Here is a 23,582-nt window from a genome sequence, read left to right on the forward strand (position 1 = left end):
CCCCACCACCCACCACAACTGGAGGGGCAGCTCCTCCACATCAGCAGTGGATTCTCTGAGCTGTAAATTGCAGCCTCTGTCCCTTGAGTTGTGTGTCTCTAAATTCAACACCCCAGTGGTATAAATAGCATTGCCTCTCACCATGTTTGAATGCTGTTTATACCCCACTGGCGGCCACGTCATGGGCCAGGGTTATAAATACACAGGCTGTGTCTAGACTATGTCTAAACTTGGCCTTGGGTGCCCGTTTCATGGAAGGAACAGTTCCATCTATTAGCAAAAACAAAGGGGCAGCCCCAATGTGCTCAATACAAAGTTGAGAGAGGACTTGGCTGGAGACCCCCTCTCCTCCTGCCATGCTAGACAGGCACTGGCCTTGCTTTCTGAAGGGGCCTTGGAAACCCTCTTCCTCCTCCCTCCAAAGTTACCGGGCACCCAGCCCAGAGGAAATACCTTACCCGATCCTTTCCTGATGTGCTTCAATGCACCATTGAGTGCAAGAGGCCCAAGACGTCACAGGCTCACCTTCGCTAGCCTGCTCAGAGTCGAGCCAAGGCTGGGCTTGGAGCAGCAATGCAGACTCTGGGGGGAATGCTGTAGGATCAAGCTGGAAAGGAAGAACAAACAGGCATTAGGTTCTCCACACCACCCCCTGGGCGCCTGCACTTCAAACCAGCTTCAGCTCTGGCCACCTCTATGCTAGAAACTTCTACTGGGGTAGCAATGTCAGTTGCAGGGGTGGAGATGATTTTTATGGCATTTCTGTACAAACAAAAGCTATAGTTTAGATACAGTTACACCACCATAAAAATGCTTTCTCTAGTACAGTTTATTTTGTTTGGGGAACGAGTATAAGTTATACCAGCAAACCTTTTCTAGTGTAAACGAGGCCACAAACTTCACCAATTCATTTCCACACACACCAGTGCATGGACAGCACTTGTGTTACCTAGGGACAGCTGAACACATAGCACCAGGACAAAGAAAGAGGCTTGAACCTCTTCTGTTCCACGCAGGGGTTGGTTAGTCCTGGAGCAAGCTATGACCGCTCCCAGCAATTTGTGGGGCTACCATGTCAGTGCCGAGTGCCCCAAAAGGGCACCCCCTAGCAAACTTCCATAAACACTTCCTGTTGTGTTATACGGCAACCCCGCTTGGGGCACCCTTGGAGCCACAGTCCACAGATCCTTTATAGTAAAAACAATTCCTCACCAATCCCCACAGTAAAACAAGGTTACAATGCAGCCACTCTTCAATCCCATTCAAAGGTCACCATTCCTAGGTCACCTACCACAGAGTCAGCAATCACTCTGTCCTAGTCCCTTCAGCCTCCGGCGCACGACCCCACTCTCCAGGCCTTCTACCTGAGAGCTCCAAGACCTGCTTCTCTCCTGCAAGTCTTCTCCTGTTGCCCCAAGTCAAGTCTTCCCCGAAAGAGCTCCCTGCCTGTGAGTCCTACTCCTCCCACCAGGATCAATCCCTTGCTCCTGGACTACACTTACGCTGACCAGCCTGGTTCTTCCCCTCATTCCTAGGGGCTCTGCACAAGTCTTCCTATAACTTGGCCTAGTTCCCCTGCTCTGACCAGTCCCCGCAATGGCTTTCCACAGAACTTATCACCTGCAGCTCACAGTTACTGCTCTCCTTCTGGCTTCCTGCAGCTTTTTCTCCTCAGGCTACCCACAGTGCTCCTTCTGTCCCTCCTCTGTTCTTAGGCAGCTCAGCTGCTTCTTTTGTCTTCCCTTTGGAATCTCCCCACTCCGGTGCCCTTTTTTAAGCCTAACTGGGTGGTTGGGGGAGATGGGTCAACTGACCTGTCACAGGTACAGTGGCCTCTTTCCTCTTAAAGAGCCAGTGTCACCCTGTGACATAGAATCACAGAATTGTAGGTCTGAATGGGATCCCGAGAGGTCAAGTTCAGCCTCCTGTGCAGAGGCAGGAGCAAGTAAACCTTCTAGACCAGCAGTTCTCAAACTTTAGCAACCCGAGGACCAACATTTTGATTTAAAAATTTTCACAGACCCCCAAGCCCCTCGCTCAGTCCCAGGCCCCACCCCCACTCCACCTCTTCCCCCATGTCCCTACCCCCGCCCCTCCTCTCCCTGCCCCCCCCCAAATGCGCCCCATCCCTGGTCCTCCCAGCGCCTCCTGCACGCCACTGAATAGCAGTTCCGCGCTGTGCAGGAGGCCTTGGGAGGGAGAGGGAGGAGTTGATTAGCAGGGCCAGCAGCCCTGGACATGACTCTCAGATTCCCTGGAGTACCCTGGTGGACCCGTAGGGGTCCTCAGACCGCAGTTTGAGAAACCCTGTTCTAGACTGTCCCTGACAGGGGTTTGTCTAACCTGTTCTTAAAAACTTCCAATGATGGGGATTCCACAACCTCCCTTGGAAACCTGTTCCAATGCTTAACTACTCTGAGAGTTAGAAATTTTTTCTTAATACCTAACCTAAACCTCCCTTGCTGAAGATCAAGCCCAATACATCTTGTCCACTGAAAATAGGACATGAAGAACAACGGATCCCCATCCCCAGGTTTTCTAAACCTTTTATCATTTTTGTTGCTCTCCGCTGGATTCTCTCCAATTTGTTCACATCCTTCCTAAAGTGTGGCACCCAGAATTGGACACAGTACTTCAGCGGTGGCCTCACCAGTGCTGAGTAGAGTGGGACAACTACCTCCTGTGTTTTACATACAGCTTTCCTGTTAATACACCCTAGAATATTAGCTTTTTTTGCAACTTCATCACACTGTTGACTCATACTCAATTTGTGATCTACTATAACCAGCAGATCCTTTTCAGCAGTACTACGACCTAGCCAGTTATTGCTCATTTTGTAGTTGTACATTTGATTTTTCCTTCCTCAGTGAAGTACTTTGTCTTTGTACTTGTCTTTATTGAATTTCATCTTGTTGATTTCAGACCAATTCTCCAATTTGTCAAGGTCGTTTTATATTCCAATCCCGTCTTCCAAAGTGCTTGCAACCCCTCCCAGCTTGATAGTGTCTGCAGCATTTATAAGCACACTCTTCACTTCATTATCCAAGTAAGTATTAAAAATATTGAATAGTACCAGACCCAGGACTGAGCCCTGCAGGACTCCACTAGATACACTCTCCCAGTTTGACAGTGAACTATTGATAATTGCTCTTTGAGCTCAGTCTTTCAACCAGTTGTGCTCCCACCTTATAGTAATTTAATATAGACCACATTTCCCTAGTTTGCTTCTGAGAATGTTGTGGGACTGTATCAAAAGCCTTACTAACAACAAGGAGTCCAGTGGCACCTTAAAGACTAACACATTTATTTGGGCATAAGCTTTCTTGGGTAAAAAACCCACTTCTACAGATTCATGGAGTGAAAATTACAGATGCAGGCATTATTATACTGACACATGAAGAGAAGGGAGTTACCTCACAAGTGGAGAGCATATTGACAGGGCCAATTCGATCCGGGTGGATGTGGTCCACTCCCAATAATTGCTGAGGAGGTGTCAATTCCAGGAGAGGCAAAGCTGCTTTGGTAGTGAGCCAGCCACTCCCAATCCCTATTCAAGCCCAAATTAATGGTGTTAAATTTGCAAATGAATTTTAATTCTGCAGGTTTCAGAGTAGCAGCCGTGTTAGTCTGTATTCGCAAAAAGAAAAGGAGGACTTGTGGCACCTTAGAGACTAACCAATTTATTTGAGCATAAGCTTTCGTGAGCTACAGCTCACTTCATCTGAAGTGAGCTGTAGCTCACGAAAGCTTATGCTCAAATAAATTGGTTAGTCTCTAAGGTGCCACAAGTCCTCCTTTTCTTTTTAGTTCTGCAGTTTCTCTTTGAAGTCAAAAGCCTTACTAAAGTCAAGACACATCACATCTACTGGTTCCCCCCATCCCCTAGGCCAGTAATTCTGTCAATGAAGAAAGTTAGGATGATTTGGCATGATTTGTTTTTGAAAAAATCCATGCTGGCTATTCCTTATAAACCTATTATCCCCTAGGTGCTTACAAACTGACTGTGTAATCATTTGTTCCAGTAGCTTTCCAGGTGTCAAAGTTAGACTGACCAATCAATAATTCCCTAGATGCTCTTTGTTCCTTTTTTTAAAGATAAGTACTATGTTTGCCCTTCTCCAGTCCTCTGCGACCTCACTTGTCCTCCATGAATGCTCAAAGATAATTGTAGCATGTGGGTTATTCTTAGATATATCCCATCCAAACACTGACCAGGCCCAAAGCAGTTTAACTTGTGACAACTGATCACAGCCTAGCCTTAGGAGGTTGCCGACTACAACTTCACTGACTTCAGAGCTATGTTCAAAGCTCTGTAATTTACCCCATCTCTAATACAGAAAGCCGAAAGCATTTCCCAGCAGCGTGTCTTAACAGAATTACATCAGATTTGTTGCCACTGCACCACCAGCTGTGTGAGGTCATATCTTCAACTGGGTCCAATCCATCTGTGCCGCTATGTATGGTGGAGAGAGTGATAAATAGACTGTACTAAACACAGACATTTCTCCCAGAATAACTTCAAGCTGAGAACGTAGAAAGAAAAAGAAATAGAATTTTCACGTCAGCTCTGTTGTACAGCAGATATTTAAAACCAATGCGGCAGTACAGAAAAGGTAGATCTACAGTGGCCTTAAACTGCTAGAAAGTCAGACTCGCCTTTAACTCAGGTGGGTTCTCGTCAGTGGCCGCCTGCTGAGTAGACGCAGAGTGTCCTGGGTGGCCACAGATTTGTTACAATGGGCACATGTTTATATAGGTGCCTAGATGGGAAGGCCGGAAAAGACCATTGTGCTCATCTCGTCTGACTTCCTGCATAACACAGACCATAGCATTTCACCCTGGATAAGAGCTGTGCAGTGTAAGATGTACTATGCTAACATGAAAAGCCAGAAAAGGGGGAGGCAGGGGGGCCACAGCGGTGATGAAGGGGATCAAGTTGCCCAAAAACTCTTTCCAAAGACCTGTACCGCCCATCTCTTCTATCCTCCTCAAACAGCTGCAGCGCCTTTCTTGGTTCATCTTGGACTTGGCGGACACCGCCAGGGCAGCAGGATATATTGCCCATTTAGACACAAGGAGTATTATTTAGTCTAGAGACTCGCAAAGGAAATATCCAATTGCACGTGAAAAATCTCTGGAATTTCGTTCACTCTCTCCAGTGTCCCTGTATCTTTGAAACCTCCAAAACACAATCGCTCCTTTATCTACCCGCCTCTGGCTCTGGACTTCACCAGTAGCTCCTGCCCTGCCCAGTGTGGTGCATTACTGCCTGCACTAGAGGGTTAAACAAGAAGGTGAGTGTCTTTGCCCCTGCCCCAGTCAGATCGGTACACTGAAGGGTTTGCTGGTGACTGCGTGAAAGGGAAAGTTTTCAGGCTTGTAATGGAAGAGGAATCAGAGCAACCCCACAGCCAGGCCAAGGTCTGCTGTCAGAGGAAGGGCTGAGACATGACCGTGACATGTGACCTCATAAGAGTTTTCCCTTCACATTTAAATTATGAAAACAGATTGGCCACTTTCATTCTCTGTTTCTGGTCAGTTTCACTGCCTCCTTCTCCTGCACTCCCTCAATCTTATTGTGTTTAAGTTTTCAGGTTTCAGAGTAACAGCCGTGTTAGTCTGTATTCGCAAAAAGAAAAGGAGTACTTGTGGCACCTTAGAGACTAACCAATTTATTTGAGCACAAGCTTTCGTGAGCTACAGCTCACTTCATCGGAGTGAGCTGTAGCTCACGAAAGCTTATGCTCAAATAAATTGGTTAGTCTCTAAGGTGCCACAAGTACTCCTTTTCTTTTTAAGTTTTCAGTAATTGAGGAAAAGTTTATATCTGTAGGGCGTATGTACAGGGGCATTAAATTGCTGAGTGGACACTATCATTCAGAAGATGTAGTGGCCTTAATTCAGTTTAGTTTAATTCCCTTCCAAAGCAAATTAAGTTAAACTGAATTAAGGCCACTTTAATTCTGAATGACAGTGTTCACACAAGGGCTTAATGCAGTTTAACTACACCACTTTAAATTCACACCAGAGCTGTAACTGCCCCTTGTGGGTGTACCCATATGGAGGAATTAGAGCGCAGCACTTTGGTGTGCAATGCTATTTACACCCTTATAATCCGAACTGTGGGGCAGTGTAGACCTATCCTAAGTGACTTGTCCAGGGTTACACAGGAAGTCTGTGGCGGAACAGGGAATTGATTCCCCTGTTTCCTGAGTCCCAGAGAGTAAATAACTGAAGGGGAGGGTGGGGGGCAGCTTCAAACATGAAACACATTTTCTTACTGAAGCTTTTAAAATTTCAGTTTCATTACAACAGCAAACCTGCTTTTTTTAAAAAAGAAAAAAAACTCTAGATATTTTGTTTGAACTACTTGCGTGTCCTTTACTCCTATAGTTACCCTCAGTGTACACCACGTGCATTCACACCTCCCAGCCCCGAGCTGCTGGATGGTTGACACAGAGTCTCCAACCTGCTAATGAAACACACCTGATGACTACATGCGCTGACACACTTGAGCTCCATGTTCTGCACTGACAGGGCGGAATTTGGAGACTGATCTGATTGTCAGCGGTGCTGAGTAGCCAGTACAGTAATTCCAGCTGAAGCTGATGCGAGCTGAAGGAGCTAAGGGCTTTTGAAATAGCAGGTGCCGTGAACGCACAGATCAGGTTTGGAATGTGTCTTTTGTTTGTCATCGTTTTCCTTCCTCAGACTAGTGAAAAGGACCCTAAAATCACCCGGAATTTTGTGCCTTTATGCCTGAAGGAAGCCACTCAACCTAGCTAACAAAGTTACTTAACTCCTGACCAGCTGTTGAGAACAGTCTAAAGCCAGCAAGCAGAGGGTTAAGGAACAGTGACAGGGAGGATGTGGTGGGAAAGCTGTAGCAGCCTCCCTCCAGGTGTCCATGACATAAAGTTTCCAGCCAGACAGTTGGCTCCGATCTATCCCTTTCCCCATGACTTGGGCATCAGTCTTCCTGAGCTTTCTCTGGAAACCCAGAGTAATGGACACCTGCTTGTACATTGCTGCCTCATTGACATCAATAGCAGCGAAGCAGCTCAATGAAAAGGAGGCCTGGGAAGTCTGACAGCATGTCCGATGCATTTCCTCCGAACGGCGAGCTGGGCGAGCTTGTAAAGAGGTAGTGCCAAGAGCACCTGTGCTCTTAAATCAAAGCAAGTGGCTGCATGTATGAATGGAGCCAGAGGCAGAACGCAGAAGAGCGGGGAGGGGCAGAGGAGAAAGGGAAGTCAGGTCGAGAAGAAGGCTGGACACTAAGGGAGCTCTCCTGCTGGTAATAGCTCATCTTAAGTGATCTGTCTCCTTACAGTGTGTATGATAACACCCATTTTTTCACATTCTGTGTATATATAAATCTCCTCACTGTATTTTCCACTGAATGCATCCGATGAAGTGAGCTGTAGCTCACAAAAGCTTATGCTCAAATAAATTGGTTAGTCTCTAAGGTGCCACAAGTCCTCCTTTTCTTTTTGTGAATACAGACTAACACGGCTGCTCCTCTGAAACCTGTTCAAGGATAAAGTTTGCCTTATAAGGCAGCCTCCCTCTCTAGAATCACTGGGGAAGCAGGACACGGCAGCTTTGTTTTGGGCACGCACTGTAGCCCACAATGTTTTCCAGGAGTGAATAGCATAGGGAGGGAATAATTAAGAAGCCAGTTGCACTCCCAGGACAGCTGTTCAGGACAGGAGGCAATGCAGAGGAGGCGGCTCGCACGGTGCCAGTAGCGAGTGGTAAAAGCCCAGGCAAATTGCCGCGCAGAGGAAGTCATCTGCAGGGCACAACACCAACGAGTTTTAGTGGTCCTACCGAATCCAGGAACTAAGCTACATATTCTTGAGCACCATCTCCTGGCACTTTATCTATGAACTACTTACATCTTGACAGATCTAAAGCACTCTTGTGACAGCGAGATTGTGTGAAGGGGTAGAGAAGTAGCTGGTGCTGGGTGAGCTGAAGGAGCCCGAAGGGGAGTTTAGCCTAAAATCAGGTAGCAAGCCAGGAGCACTGTTACAGTGAGCAGTACGGGCAAGCAAAAGGATCACCCTTTGAAGTGCGGCTGTTGTAGAACATGGTTTCCAAGCTGGGGAGAGTGCTTTGGCTCTCCTTCAGCCTGCTGTACCACATCTGAGCTGCCTGTGCCTCATTTCCCATTGTGCACGATTCCATTGTTTTTTGGGGTGGCTGGCTGGAGCTCCGACAATGCCAGTCATTATCCTTTGGCTTCCTCCTCTTGGACAGCCCCTTTCCATCTGGGCTGAGGAGGCCTGCATGCAGACAAATACGCATGCATGTGAAAAAGAGAGAGGGGGAGAAATGACTGGCACCAAGGAAACCATAGGGGAGGTCTGAATCCTCAGGATCTTGGCTTGGGTTCCATTCCCTTCCAGTTTCCATCACTCATCCATGGGGAGCAATTTGGGAGCCAACTGAAACGTGGAATCAAGAGTCCCCAGGAAATGTCTCTTCTCCCTTCCCCCCAATCTCTTGAGAGCAGCTCACTGCTGCACAAGGTCACACGGCCCCATAGGGTTCAGAAAACCCCCCCTTCTAAGCAGACCTCAGCTGCCAATCCCAGCAGCTGTAGCAAGTCCCTGGTACCAAGACCAGCTGTAAGTCTCAGGGGTCACTTGGTGTCATGGTCTCCATTCAGCTCCTTCTGCAGCAATGCTTAGGTTTTTCTGTCCCCACCCACATAAACCAATGACACCCCAGCCAGCTAGCTCCTGCCTCTTTTCTCCAAGCTGTGCTGACCCTCCCCCTGAGGCTTTGATGAGCAACCCTGCTGGGAAGCCCTTTCACTGGCCTCATAGCCAGACCAGAGTGCAAATGGGAGCTCCGGCTGGCAGGTCCAGTGTTTGCGATGCAGGGCTGGGTGGGGTGGCATAGGTCTACCCAAGGCCATGGCTGATGGCTTCCAGCTGAACCACACAGAGCCTCGCTTTGGCTAGTCACCAGTTTCCCTGCCGGCTTTCCCCCAACCTCCAGGTCTGTTCCTGGCGCTCACCATTGGAGATCGTGGCCCTTTGTATTCGCTTCTTTTGAAAATTATTGTGATTAGGGGTTTTTTTTTGAGCCCACTGAGATCACCATGGTGACACACCGGCCCAGTGACATCATTCCCCTCATGGTGGCTTCCAAGGCATTTTTGAGTCATCCTCCTACCACACAAGCAGAGCCACTCGGCTTAATAATAAAAACATCCTCCTCTCCTGGAGCAGCAGGGAACCAGGGGCTGGGAAGGGTTTGACTCGGAGCTGTTCCTGGCACACAAGGTTGTGTTTACCTCTTGATCACTTTGGGTTTTACAAGCTAGTCCAAGTTCATTAGCTTTTGCCCTGCATGTAATTTTGAATCTGTGTCCCCCACAGCAATTCTATTAAAACCGGCCCCATTCCTAGCTGAATGGAAACCTGTGCTACAGATTAGCAATAGGAGAAGAATACTTGAGCTTGGCACAGGTGGGTACCATGTAGATGCTAGAGAGACGTCCTCCCCTCTCTGCTGGTCCTTTTCATCCCAGCTCACTCGATTTCTTTCTCACTCCACCCGATTGCTGCTCTCTCTCTTTTCCCTCTCCAGCTCGGCTTCATTTTTCACAGTTTCTCACTGCTTGTTTTTTCCATCTCCACCGGTCTCAGCTCCATTTTCACCCTGCATAGTCATTTCCCCCCACCACATTTTTACCCCATTCCCCCACATTGGAGCACCCTTCCTCCTCCCTTTTCTCAGCGTCAGTCCTCAACCAAACACAAGGCCCATTAAATCCAAGTCCAGCTTTCCAGCCCACGCAGCATTGGAAATCAGTCAGGAGCAAGTTCACCCATCCCTAGCTTAAACCCACAGCTGCATGAAAGGGAAGCATCCAGGAGCCGAGCAGAATTCCAGGCTGCGGAGTCCCTGCCAACCAGGACAGGAAACTCATAGTCAAACTCCAAAGGAATACAGCTGCTCTGGGATGCGGGAGTGCTGGATGGCACATGGCTATTCTAGCTGTGTGTTAGGCAGGAGCTCAATCCCTCTTCTATGAGTCCAGCTGTGCTGGTGGAATCGCACCATCCATGAAGTGAACATGGAATCAAGCAAAGAACAGGCAAAAACCAGCTTCTATTTATTCCTTGCTGGGTGGAAACAGGCCTAGCATTTCCATGGGTCTGAAGTTGCCAGTGGGATTTTGGCTGACCAAGGATCTCTGCCTCTTATCAGAGCCAACCAATCACAGTACATACTTAGCTTTTTCCACCGATCTAACCAGCGGCCAGTTGCTCACTTAAGGAGATTAGTTTCTTATGTGCCTGTTTAATTAATAATGAGGTTGGGAATCCACACTGACAAAAGCTAGGGAATTCAGAGTTCAGGCTGTAAGTCTAGTCCTGCGTAACAGCATAACCCATTGATGGCTATGCAGGGCTTTGGGGCTGGCAATGCACTTCACTCCATGCTCACTTGGAACTTCCAGGCAAGGCTTGAACATAGACCTTCCCGTTCTTAAAGCCATAGGTTCCTGCCAGTTGAGCTAAAGGAGACTCTCCATTAACTGGTTTCAGAGTAGCAGCCGTGTTAGTCTGTATTCGCAAAAAGAAAAGGAGTACTTGTGGCACCTTAGAGACTAACAAATTTATTTGAGCATAAGCTTTCGTGAATGCATCCGATGAAGTGAGCTGTAGCGCACGAAAGCTTATATCAAATAAATTTGTTAGTCTCTAAGGTGCCACAAGTCCTCCTTTTCTTTTCTCCATTAACTATAATTGGTATCAGAGTAACAGCCGTGTTACTCTGTATTAGTAAAAAGAAAAAAGAAAAGGAGTACTTGTGGCACCTTAGAGACTAACCAGTTTATTTGAGCATGAGCTTTCGTGAGCTACAGCTCACTTCATCGGATGCATAGCATATTGTGGAAACTGCAGAAGACATTATATACACACAGAGACCATGAAACAAAACTTCCTCCCACCCCACTGTCCTGCTCGTAACAGCTTATCTAAAGTGATCATCAAGGAGGGCCATTTCCAGCACAAATCCAGGTTTTCTCACCCCCCCCCCACAGACACACATACAAACTCACTCTCCTGCTGGTAATAGCCCATCCCTCTTTGAAACCTCTCTTTATAATGCGCATGATAATCAAGGTGGGTCATTTCCAGCACTAAACCTGGATTAGTGCTGGAAATGACCCACCTTGATTATCATGCGCATTATAAAGAGAGGTTTCAAAGAGGGATGGGCTATTACCAGCAGGAGAGTGAGTCTGTGTGTGTGTCTGTGGGGGGGGGGAAGGGTGAGAAAACCTGGATTTGTGCTGGAAATGGCCCTCCTTGATGATCACTTTAGATAAGCTATTACGAGCAGGACAGTGGGGTGGGAGGAAGTTTTGTTTCATGGTCTCTGTGTGTATATAATGTCTTCTGCAGTTTCCACAATATGCTATGCATCCGATGAAGTGAGCTGTAGCTCACGAAAGCTCATGCTCAAATAAACCGGTTAGTCTCTAAGGTGCCACAAGTACTCCTTTTCTTTTTTCTTTTTATAATTGGTATGGGATTTATGACACACACACATAAGTGAACAGCTTAGGCTCTACATGAGTTTGGAAAGTGGTTAGTTCAGTACTGCTCTTGGTATATTCACAGCATCTCTCGGCCAAGGACTTGCAACTCAGCACATTAACTACTGAAACTCCACAATACCCTAAGAAGAAAAGGAGGACTTGTGGCCCTTAGAGACTAACAAATTTATTTGAGCATAAGCTTTCGTGAGCTACAGCTCGCTTCATCGGATGCATGCAGTGGAAAATACAGTGGGAAGATTTATATACATACAGAACATGAAACAATGGGTGTTACCATACACACTGTAACAAGAGTGATCAGGTAAGGTGAGCTATTACCAGTAGGAGAGAGGGGTGGGAGTGGGGAGGCGGGAAAAAACCTTTTGTAGTGATAATCAAGGTGGGCCATTTCCAGCAGTTGACAAGAACGTGTGAGGAACAGTGTGTGTGTGTGGGGGGGAATAAACATGGGGAAATAGTTTTACTTTGTGTAATGACATATCCACTCCCAGTCTTTATTCAAGCCTAAGTTAATTGTATCCAGTTTGCAAATTAATTCCAATTCAGCAGTCTCTCGTTGGAGTCTGTTTTTGAAGTTTTTTTGTTGAAGAATTGCCACTTTTAGGTCTGTAATCGAGTGACCAAAGAGATCGAAGTGTTCTCTGACTAGTTTTTGAATGTTATAATTCTTGACGTCTGATTTGTGTCCATTTATTCTTTTATGTAGAGACTGTCCCCTCTGCCATGGACATTGGCCAAACTGGACAGTACATAGGGCGCTACCTCCAGGGTGAGGTACAGCACCTCTTTAATAGCATATCGCAACACTACACAATGGTTAAGATCAGGAAGGAATAAAACTCTCTCATTGTACTGAATCCAACAGACTACCTATTACCAAAGATCCCCATGCAATGTTTGTATGATTTAGAGTGTTTGACCAGAAATGCAGGACTAATCCCAATTTGCATAATTACATCCCACCTCCCAAAATTCCTCCTGTAATTTTAAGTGACTCTTCCTCACTTCCTGTTCTAAAATGCTGCATGATGTTAGTATTAAACCCAGAGATGGCTGCACTGTAGCATAAAGCACTTTGGGATGAGAGGCACTATGTAGCTGTAAGCAATTGGAGATAGGTCTGACCCAGATGTTCAGATTCTACCACCCCCTCATTTGGGACTGTCTAGATCCAGACCCAAACATTGCTTCTCAGATGCACTGTCACAGGGTGGATAGACCCTGTTAGGTCACGTGTGACAAATAAGGGGCTACGGCTCAAGTGGCTAGAGTAGATACGGTTGTCCTCGCTTATAAAGCAGGGTAATGCGGCCTAGCGGCCAGAGTCCTTGAGACTGCCCTTGCTCCCAGGGCAGCACGGCCTAGTGACCACACCCTGCAACAGGTGTGGGGCAGGGTAAGGGGGACCCAGACTCACCCTTCTCCATAGGTCCTAACCCAGGGCCCTGTGAAACCAGTAGTCCGCGGCTCCGGCTTAGTTTACTATTTTAACAGTCACATTCCCTGGGTGGCTTCCTACCCTTGGTTCCTGGTCTGTCAGTTCTCCTGGGGGTGTCGGCCTTCCGGCTCACTCTTGTCCTCTGGGATCAGCAGGGGTTCCACCATCGATCCACTGGCTTGGCCTTCGCGGTCTGTAGCCCTAGCAACTCCCTGGCAGGAGCCTACAGGTCATGTCTGCTCTGCTCTTCCACCAGCCCAAGCAGAGCTAAGCCACTCCCTTTATATCCTGTCTCCAGGTTGAGCATGTCCAGCACGGCCAAGGGGACATGGCCTCTTTGTCCCACAGTGTGCGGTTAACCCCAGCTGGGTCAATGCAGGGTAGATACACTCCATCACACGCACTTACAGCCATGTTTATCATGGCACCGTTTTAGTGAGGCGTCATAGCTGAAGCTGAAGGCCCAGAGGGACAGTACGCTGTCGTATTTCGTAAGGATTTTGCTTAGCACATTGAAAGGCTTCCAAACTAGCTTTTACTTGCAGCACTTTGATTGGGACACAGGCTGAAATCCAAGCGAAAGTCAGGACTGCTTTTACTAGCATATTCATAGCCGGCTAGTCTCACATGGCAACACTGGCAGGTTCTTATACCATGGGCAATCAGTCTCTTTAGCTAGGTGTTTTTTAGACTCATCACTATTCACACAGATCCTCATGCAAAACAGAATAGACTCCCTTTGGGATGCTGCCTCTCTTATATATGCTCCATCCCCACTCTTTACTAGGGGGCACCTCCCAAAGAGGTGGAGTTGAATTATGGGACCTATCTCCCCTTATTATAGTCTGTCCATATTTATGATGTTTCATGCCTTTGCTCCTCGCAGTATGGGAGGCAGAGAGATCTTCCTGCAATTTAATTTGGAGTGTGTGTATTCTTTGCATCATGGTGTCACGCTCCAGAAGTGGTACAGAGGGAGAGAAGAGAAGGGTTCTGGGTACTTTGCTTTCGTCCTGAGGTGCAGTGAGGCCTTTCATTGGCTTTTCGCCCCCCCGCCGGTGTAGAGACACTGATCATGGCCTTGTAAGAAGAGAGTCATTGCTGGCGAGATATAAATAAGCAGCAGACCAGGGTTACTGAGTCTGTGTCTTACTCACAGCAAATGTGTCAGCCAAAGTTCTTCAGGCAGGAAACTACGTTTCCCCCCTTTGTCTGCCTCGCTGTCCGCCCTTCCTAGAAGTATCTGTACAACAGGGTATTACCACATCTCTCTCTTAGTTCTCCTCCTCACCATTCCCTGTCTCTTCTGTCCACCTGGGAGAGCCAGATATACCCACGTGTATCATAGCACGGGCATCTCCTCCAACTGGGCTCCGTTTGAGTCCTGCCATTATAGCTTGGGAAGTTTGTGTTAGGCAGAAAGAGATAGCAGGTTACAGATGTGTGCTGTGGTTTAGCAGCTTTGGAATGATCACAATGGTTTCTGCTGCAACTTCTTAAGAAAGATCCCTCTTCTAGCTCTGCGTCAGGACTTTGGAGCAGCCAGAGAGTGAACAGCTTTCAAAGAATTCACCCCCTGCTTTACCTGAGAACAAGCGCATTCTTGAGAATTTCAGAGTAACAGCCGTGTTAGTCTGTATTCGTAAAAAGAAAAAAGAAAAGGAGTACTTGTGGCACCTTAGAGACTAACCAGTTTATTTGAGCATGAGCTTTCGTGAGCTACAGCTCACTGCATCCGATGAAGTGAGCTGTAGCTCACGAAAGCTCATGCTCAAATAAACTGGTTAGTCTCTAAGGTGCCACAAGTACTCCTTTTCTTTATTCTTGAGAATGGAACACATCCTGGATGTGTTGAGTCATGCCAGTTGGGGTGCCTGTGTTCAAAAAAGCAGCTTGTTTTCCACTTTCTTGAGTCTTAGAGAGAGGAGAATGGGCTAATGGTTTGAACAGGGGGCTGGGAGCCACGATCTCTGGGTTCGCAAAAAGAAAAGGAGTACTTGTGGCACCTTAGAGACTAACCAATTTATTTGAGCATGAGCTTTCGTGAGCTACAGCTCACGAGTTGTAGCTCACGAAAGCTCATGCTCAAATAAATTGGTTAGTCTCTAAGGTGGCACAAGTACTCCTTTTCTTTTTGCGAATACAGACTAACACGGCTGTTACTCTGATCTCTGGGTTCTGAGACTAGCTGCTGTGTCACTATGATATGTTCTGTGGCTACTTGGCACTTCACAGCCCTGGTGGGAAGAGAACCCAGCTCCAATTCCTCCAAAAGCACAATCCCCTAAGCCTTAGCAGACAGCACTACGGGGACTATGACACATTGTGACCATGTCTGATTCCCTCCAGTAGAGGCAGAAATGGAAATACTTAAGTTAGCCACTTTTGTCGCATGCTGTGAGAACCGCAGATGAAAAGTACAAGTGATTATTGGAAGTGTAGTTGATTCAGGCCAAGTTTTTGAGAAACAGGGATTAAGGCTGGCAGGGCTGGGAGTACTAGTAAAAAGCACTATATATAAGAGCTAGGAATCATTGTATTGGCCTCCTGCCTGGAGGGGTCAATTTCCACCCCTTGGTGCAGTTTTTATTTATAAACCATATACAAGACTTTTTTCTTTCTAACGATTTCTTAATTCCAGCCATCTTTCCTTAAAATAAAGGCAAAACAAATTATAAATGAACAGCTAAACCACAGCTCTGCCAGCCAGGAAGCAAACAACCAGACGAAGAAACCCAGCTGGCTAGGTGGCATCCTGCCTGGGCACCTTCCTAAATGTTTCATGAATGGCATTGTTACTGGGCTTGAGGTGGGGGAAAACCAAGGCAAATTTTTTAAAAAAATCAACTTTTCCTTCAGCTGTGGGGAAGTAGAAGGGGAGGCGGGATGGTTATGGGGAGGACCACCTCCAAGGTCAGAGCCCGAGTCAGTCATCTCTCTCGGAGGGAAGACTATGTCAAAGCCGAACAACAGTTGGGTTAACTCTGGCGTCTGGCTTCTTTGGCACCACGAGGCATGTGGTTTCAAACCCCGTCTGCCTCCCTGCTGAACAACAATGCAAGCCGAGAGAGAGAAAAAACCCCAAATCTCCTTAAAGGAAGCCGAGGGCCAGATGTTCTCCGTTTTCCTGTCCAATGCTGCCACAGCTGCCATAGCCTGTGGTTGTGGTTTGTCTGTCTATGGCTTGTATGTGAGAGACTGAAACAGCACTTTCTGGAAAGTCCCGCAGTTCCGGGGCTGATCAGCTGCACTGATACCTGACAGGCGCCAGATCTGCCACAGCCAGGGGGCTCTGTCTTGGCGGCAAGAGAAGTTCTGCTCGTTGTGCGCTTAAGCTTGTTGATGATTTTAGTGCCGGGGAGGGCGTTGCATTGACAGCCATGGAGACCTACTGCTTGTCACAGAAACACTTTCAACTTTTGCCCCAGCAAACTTTCAACAGACCAGGCGGCAAAAGTTCCCCTGCTCAGATGCCCCTCCCCTGACCAGCCCGGACCATCCCCAGGCCCAGGAAGATAGTTCACTTTCCATGGCCATTTACGCTTCGGCTCCTTTGCTGGCCAATCTGTGATGGTGGTTTTGGTGATGTAGACACCAGGGGCCAGATCCTTGACTGGTGTAAATTAGCGTAGCTTCACTGAAGTCCATGGAGCGAGGCTGATTCACATCATCTGAGTCTCAGCCCCCAGATTCAGACAATAGGCCATGTTCAGTCTCATTGTACCCATTGACTTCAGTGGTGTTTTGACTAAGCACAGGAAACTGCCCATGCGAGTTGCAAGCATCACTTTGAATATTCTAATCATAATGGTAATAACTACAGTTGTATTTGGAAAGCCCCACAAGGCACTGAGGATGCTGCAAGGACAATTATAATGCAATAATCACTATAATTAAAATGCCATGAAACACACCACACAAACCCCAAGCAATGTTTAAGAACCCAAAACTCAGCATCATAAAGCAAACAAGAGAGGGACTTAGGGTAAGAGCCGCCCTAATTGAAATCCTGAAAAAGCTGATTTCTAACTTTCCAGATAACACAACCAGCAGCAGTTACAGTGTATAATAATCTTAGGCCCTTCTCCTAGAAAGGAATCTGCATAGACAGTCCCCTGCGTCTGCATGTAACCTTACTGATGGACGCTACAGAGAGCTCAGTATAGGCTCAGGGTTCTAGAGTGTAGGGTAATTATTCAACCTATACACATAATAAAATCTGAGAAAAGCTCTGTTACCCAAGACCTGGACACAGAGGCACCTTTTCTGCTGGTCAGCTACACTGGTGTAAATCCAGAGTAACTTCCCTGATCGGAATGGAGTTACTCTGAATCTCTGCTCTCCCTTACACCAGCATAGTTGGCAATCATAACGAGCTGGTTCCAGTGGGAAAGTACTCAGAAGAATGCCCGATACAGTGACAGCCAATCCAATCAGCCATAGGCTGTCATACTGCTACTTTACTGTGCACCTTTCACCCAGCTGTGGTTATTCTACATGTCAGATCATAGCTCTAAATCTTAGAGCCCAGACTGGTAAGAGTGTTGGGGTGTTTTTGCCGTTGTGCCTTTCCACCTCCTCAGCACTGATTTGGGCTTGACCCTGCTTGACCCAGGCAAAATTCAAAAGGAGGTTGGACTGAAAACAGTCTATGGGATGGGGCCCTTTAAAAGCTGCCATTTAAGGATAATAGGAAGAAAAATCAAATCCAGTCTGTTTCCAACGAGAGAAGGAAATGGAACAAGGGGACCAACAGAAAAATCTGCTTGCACACCACCACTTGCCACCAGCGACAGCTTTGCTAAGGGAACCTGGCCGGGGCTAAGCTAGGCCAACAAAATGTTTTAAATTAAGGCATCTGCATGACCTGACCATTCTGGTACCTGATCTGTAAAACTAAGGCTGCTTGGGATAGCTACAGATTGTGAGCCTTTGTGTGGTATATGGGCCACCCAGCTCAGTGCAGGAGAACTATTTTTCTACAGACAGCCCGATAGAGAGGAACGTTAGAGATTGTCTACATGGGGAAATAAGTGTGCAATACGCGAGGGTGTGAATGTACAGCACAACAGTGACTGCGTTAACTCCCTGTGTGGACACTCTTACTCTGCCCTACTAAAGGTACGTCTGAACTGGAGCTGGAGTATAATTTACACTCGGGTAGACATACCTGCTCTAGCTCTGATCAAGCTGGCTCGCTAAAAACATCTGTCCTGCCCGGAGCTAGTCAACCTGAATACGATCCCATCTGAAATCCTAGGTATGTGCTGGGGCAGCTAGCCAGCCCCACTGCTTTCATCATTGTGACTACACTGCTATTTTTAGTGCAGTAGTTCGATCAGAGCTAGCGTGGGCATGGCTACCCAAGCTGGAAATTACAGCTCCATCTGAAGAGTGCCTTTGTGTGCTTTAGCTTACTACTCTTCCAAAGATATTAACCCAACCTGCCAAAAGGCACTCTTAGTGGAGAGCAAGGGTGTCCACCCACAGAGTTAGTGCAGAGTGGTTAATACTAGTGCACACGAGCAACTCTGCCCCAGCAACCCAGGGCTTTTTCCCTGTGCAGACAAGCCCTTAGTAACAGGATTTTAAAGATGGCTAGAACGAGGCACATATTGGTTAAGCGATTTGCCCAAGGCCTTGCAGTGAGTCAGTGGCAGGGTTAAAACTAGAGCTCAGAAGTTTTTGATTTCCAGTCTCTTGTCACTCCCTTCCCATCCCCACCCTGTACAGCACACTGACTGAAAGAAGGAAAGTGCCAGACCAGTAGGATACAATGAAATCAGCAAGAGGCAGTGCTGATCACTATCAGCGTCTGTGGCAATTAACAAGCACAGTCTCCTCTGACAGTAAGTTCCGGAAAACTCTCCTAAGCAATCCAAAGATGCCTCAGAAAGTGCCAGGAACGGACGTCAGCCCCATTCACTAGCATCCATCCCTGATGCCAGGACTGCGTAAGAGCTGCAGATGGAATATATCTGGCAACCATGCCAGCTGGCCAGCGCTGCGCCTATTTGCAGCTATAGCGCAAGCAGCAAAGATGGCCATCGCAGGCTGTACGCTGCTCTTTGCCTCGCTGGTGTGCTGAGGAAATATGAAGGGCCTAATTCAGTGCATGTCAGGAAGAAGGATGCTTCTTTGGTAACTGGATGGATAAATGGATTCCCCTGGGAGCTGCAGCACCCCAGACATGAAAAATTCCTAGAAAAGAGAGAGAAACTGGAGTCCCTTTCAGGCAATACCCATTCCATGTGTTAGCTTTTACTACACACAAAAGGCAAACCTCGGCTTTCAGCCTGCCAGACTTTCTGATTCAGGAATATTAAAGAACTAAGGCTTCTTAAGAGAATGCAGACGCCTGTGCCCCTCCTTGTAGTGTATAGGAACAGCGTAGCATCCCTTTAAATATTCTGTGAGCCCTCTAGCGGCGCTAACTGTGTTCTATGATGTAGAAGATGCCAGAAACCAACCAGAGCAGCAGGCTGTATCTAGCTAGGCCTGCCATGTTTGTGTATATTTAGTAAACATAGTTGCCCCACCACCCCACCCGCAGGCCCATGAGGGATTGTTTTGTTGTGTAAAGAGCAAATGACGCATCACTCTTCCATCTCAACTGAACCAAAAAAAATGGCAGCTGCTTCCAGCAGGGAGCAAAAGGAATGCAAATTGTCCGTACACAAAAAACAAACATACCCGTTGCATAGGAGATTCTGGCTAGTACAGTGTAAGCAGGGATTGGCCCAGGGACGTGCGCATTTCAAACTACCAGCCACACCCTATTGCCCACAATTCCTCCAGGACCCAGAGTGCAGAACCGAATTCAGAAATGGGGAGAGTCTAGGACAGTCTGCAACAAAGATAAATCAGAAGAGCGAGAGGGCAAGATTCCCCAACATACCAAGATGCCCTTCAGCCCTTGAGGAAAGATATTGATTCTTACACTCTCCACTGGGCTGCGTGTCTTGGTGTGGCTGTGGAGGGCTGACCCAGAGTGGCAGCAGTGGTCTAATGGTTCAAATCTAGAATTGGGAGTCAGGGGACCTGGGTCCGCTTCCCAGTTCCGCCACTGACTTGGTGTGTGATCTTGGGCAAGTCGCTTCACCGCCCCGTGCCTCAGTTTCTCTACCTGTAAGATTTGTATGTATTTGTTTTTAACACTATTTGCCATGGATGTTCTCAGGTTCAGTCTACTCATGTTTGTAAAGTGCTTGGGGATACTTGGGCGAAAGGCACTAGAGCAGGGTGGAGTGGGGTTATTATTTAGCACATATTAGCCCCTCGAGGACCAGGGGGACTCCCCTCCCCTTCCCTTCCCTCAGGCAGCCTCTCCGCCTCTCTGTCTTTTATTTAATCATGGTGTAATCCTGATCAGTTACAGCCTGCTCTTTTTCCTCCACAAAGCCATGTGGGCAGCACCACTCGCGCGCCGCTGTCTGCCTGAGCCCTCTGATGGTGAGCCAGAGCAGGAGGAATTAACCACTGAGCTGTCTGGCCGCATCTCCAACAGGAAGCTGTTCTGCTTATGGCCCAGACAGCGGGCTTCAAGGTGCCTGCAGGAGGATGTCATTGTCTCGACATGTGGGGTGGGGGAAGGGGGGCAGCCACGCAGGGAAGAAAGGGGTGGGAGAAAGAAAAAGCATATAGCAAAAAAAAAAAAAAAAAAAAGGAGGGGGGGGGGCAGGAAGAACAGAGAATCCAGCCGTTGGCACTAGCAACTTCGGAAAGGCTGAAATAAACCAGCCGAAAGGAGCAGGCTCAACCCATCCATTGACTGTAGTGGAGTCCCCCCCGGGTTGTCCCATCAGTGATCCACATTTTGTGACCATCAGAAAACCAACTCTGGCTGCAGCAGCAGCAGGGGTGTTGCTATGTTCCCTGGGCCCAGGCTGGGGGACTGAGTGACAGACGTGTGGCAGGCCCGGGTAGGCTTGTCGGGGTGCCGTACCACATGCATCCACATCTCCCGCTGAGCATCCAAGCTGGGAGCATGATTCTCCACAGCCGTGTGCACCGGGGTGAAGTGGGTGTAAAATGCCAATATTGCCCTTAAGGGCTGGAGCCAAAGCCCAGTGAAGTCAATGGAGTCAATGGAGTCATGCCACTGACTTCAGGAAGTGTCAGCTGAGTCGGGGACTCTGATGTAGTTTCCTCTTTTGCACTCAATTTAGCCCTCTGATGGTGAGCCACACAAGGTGCAAGGCGGGAGAGAATCAGGCCCACAGCTGTGTGCTGAGTGTGTGCTCCCCCGCACACATCCATGAGCAAGTGCAAGGGAGGGATTCGGTTTGCTGTGTGCTTGCGAGCAACATGTATGGATGTGAGTGTGCATTACACATGCCACAAGTGGAAATCAAAGAAGGCGCTTAAAGGGGAGGTAAGACTTGAGCATGGCATTAATTGTGGTGTCAGCCTGAAGCCAAGCAGTCTGAATCCATTTTAACAGGGCCTGGGATTCCTGCCCTCTCCTAGTACCATGTTCTGTCTGAGAGCAAGCGCACCTCTGAGCGCAGAAACAGACCTTTGGTTCTGAAAGAACTATGCAGCCTTGCATGGTACACAGCAATAATCCCGGCTCCCCCTCCTGCACCCTTTAGTGCTGGATTCTAAACCTAGAAAGATCACCTTTTGATGGGGAAAGCCTAATCGTGGGGAACCAGAATGTGCATAGCCTGTGTAGTGTGCCAGGAGTTACCACCCAGGCTATCGTTGGTGGAACGTGGTCTTCTAAGGGGAGAAAGAAACAAAAGGAAGACAGAGGCATAGTAACAATATAACCTCGGCCAGCTAAGCTTCTGCAGGCGGCCCAGAGCCAGCTGAGCTCTCCTGAAGTTCCCACAGCCAGCTCTGCTCTAGGGAGGGTCCTTTCACCCTCTTTTGCTGGAGTCCTGGGTCTGACCTGGTCTCTAAAGGACCTCACAGCAGCTCTGTCCTTTGAGGGCCTCAGAGGCTCCAGCTGAACTCATGTGAGCGTCCTACCTTTCCCATCATTGAGGACATACAGAGTAACTTACACTCGCCTGTCTATGTGATGCTGAGGAAATGATTTGCTAATGAAACATGACATTTTCAACGTATGAAGCCTACTTAATCAGAAGGAACTATTCCACTTTCAAGTGGTTTGGGCTGCAATGAGCAGTAATTAAGGGGATTTTCCAGGCCTGTTCCTCTGCTTTTCAAGCCAGGCTGACTGCTCTCCCTCTGATGTTTAGCTTGGGTGGCATTTGGCCACCAGCTGTGAGCAGGTAGCACCTGTGCATCCAGCAGTATGTGGGCCTGTGCTGAGCTGACTGAGATGAAGGGGGAGCTGCAGGAGGTTTTAATATTTATGGTTCTCCCCCACCACCAGTGTGATTTGCCCAATGATTTACCTAAACCTACAGAAAAGCTCCTGGAGCAGATCCTGCTCTCAGTAACATCAGTATAAATCTAGAGCGACTCTCTTGCAGCATTATAACACTGTGCCTGAGAACAGAACTGGACACTGGAGCTCTCCAGGGACTACTCAGGGCCAAAATCCTGGACAGCTGGATATACTGTGCTGAATTATGCATGCAAGCACATTGTTTTGGGCATGGGAGAGACATTGTCCTTTCCTTTAGACAAGAGGCTGGGCTAGGCATGGCTTTTAGGGAGGGACCTTGTGACAAGCCAGTCTTACCTGTAGAATCATAGAATCATAGAATATCAGGGTTGGAAGGGACCCCAGAAGGTCATCTAGTCCAACCCCCTGCTCGAAGCAGGACCAATTCCCAGTTAAATCATCCCAGCCAGGGCTTTGTCAAGCCTGACCTTAAAAACCTCTAAGGAAGGAGATTCTACCACCTCCCTAGGTAACGCATTCCAGTGTTTCACCACCCTCTTAGTGAAAAAGTTTTTCCTAATATCCAATCTAAACCTCCCCCATTGCAACTTGAGACCATTACTCCTCGTTCTGTCATCTGCTACCATTGAGAACAGTCTAGAGCCATCCTCTTTGGAACCCCCTTTCAGGTAGTTGAAAGCAGCTATCAAATCCCCCCTCATTCTTCTCTTCTGCAGACTAAACAATCCCAGCTCCCTCAGCCTCTCTTCATAAGTCATGTGCTCTAGACCCCTAATCATTTTTGTTGCCCTTCGCTGGACTCTCTCCAATTTATCCACATCCTTCTTGTAGTGTGGGGCCCAAAACTGGACACAGTACTCCAGATGAGGCCTCACCAGTGTCGAATAGAGGGGAACGATCACGTTCCTCGATCTGCTCGCTATGCCCCTACTTATACATCCCAAAATGCCATTGGCCTTCTTGGCAACAAGGGCACACTGTTGACTCATATCCAGCTTCTCGTCCACTGTCACCCCTAGGTCCTTTTCCGCAGAACTGCTGCCTAGCCATTCGGTCCCTAGTCTGTAGCGGTGCATGGGATTCTTCCGTTCTAAGTGCAGGACTCTGCACTTGTCCTTATTGAACCTCATCAGATTTCTTTTGGCCCAATCCTCCAATTTGTCTAGGTCCTTCTGTATCCTATCCCTCCCCTCCAGCGTATCTACCACTCCTCCCAGTTTAGTATCATC

The 23,582-nt window shown here is 47.9% G+C and overlaps 1 long non-coding RNA gene across 1 annotated transcript in view; it reads right to left on the reverse strand.

Moving 5' to 3' along the window:
* Window positions 1-536: 536 nt before the first annotated feature.
* LOC141974318 (uncharacterized) overlaps window positions 537-23,582 on the reverse strand; it is a 31,174-nt gene continuing 8,128 nt past the window's right edge. The window contains exon 3 of the long non-coding RNA XR_012635728.1: window positions 537-607. This is a non-coding gene — a long non-coding RNA (uncharacterized LOC141974318). The remainder of the gene's footprint in view (window positions 608-23,582) is intronic.

The sequence above is a fragment of the Natator depressus genome, chromosome 18, assembly GCF_965152275.1.
Source record: "Natator depressus isolate rNatDep1 chromosome 18, rNatDep2.hap1, whole genome shotgun sequence".
NCBI classification, from domain to species: Eukaryota; Metazoa; Chordata; order Testudines; family Cheloniidae; genus Natator; species Natator depressus.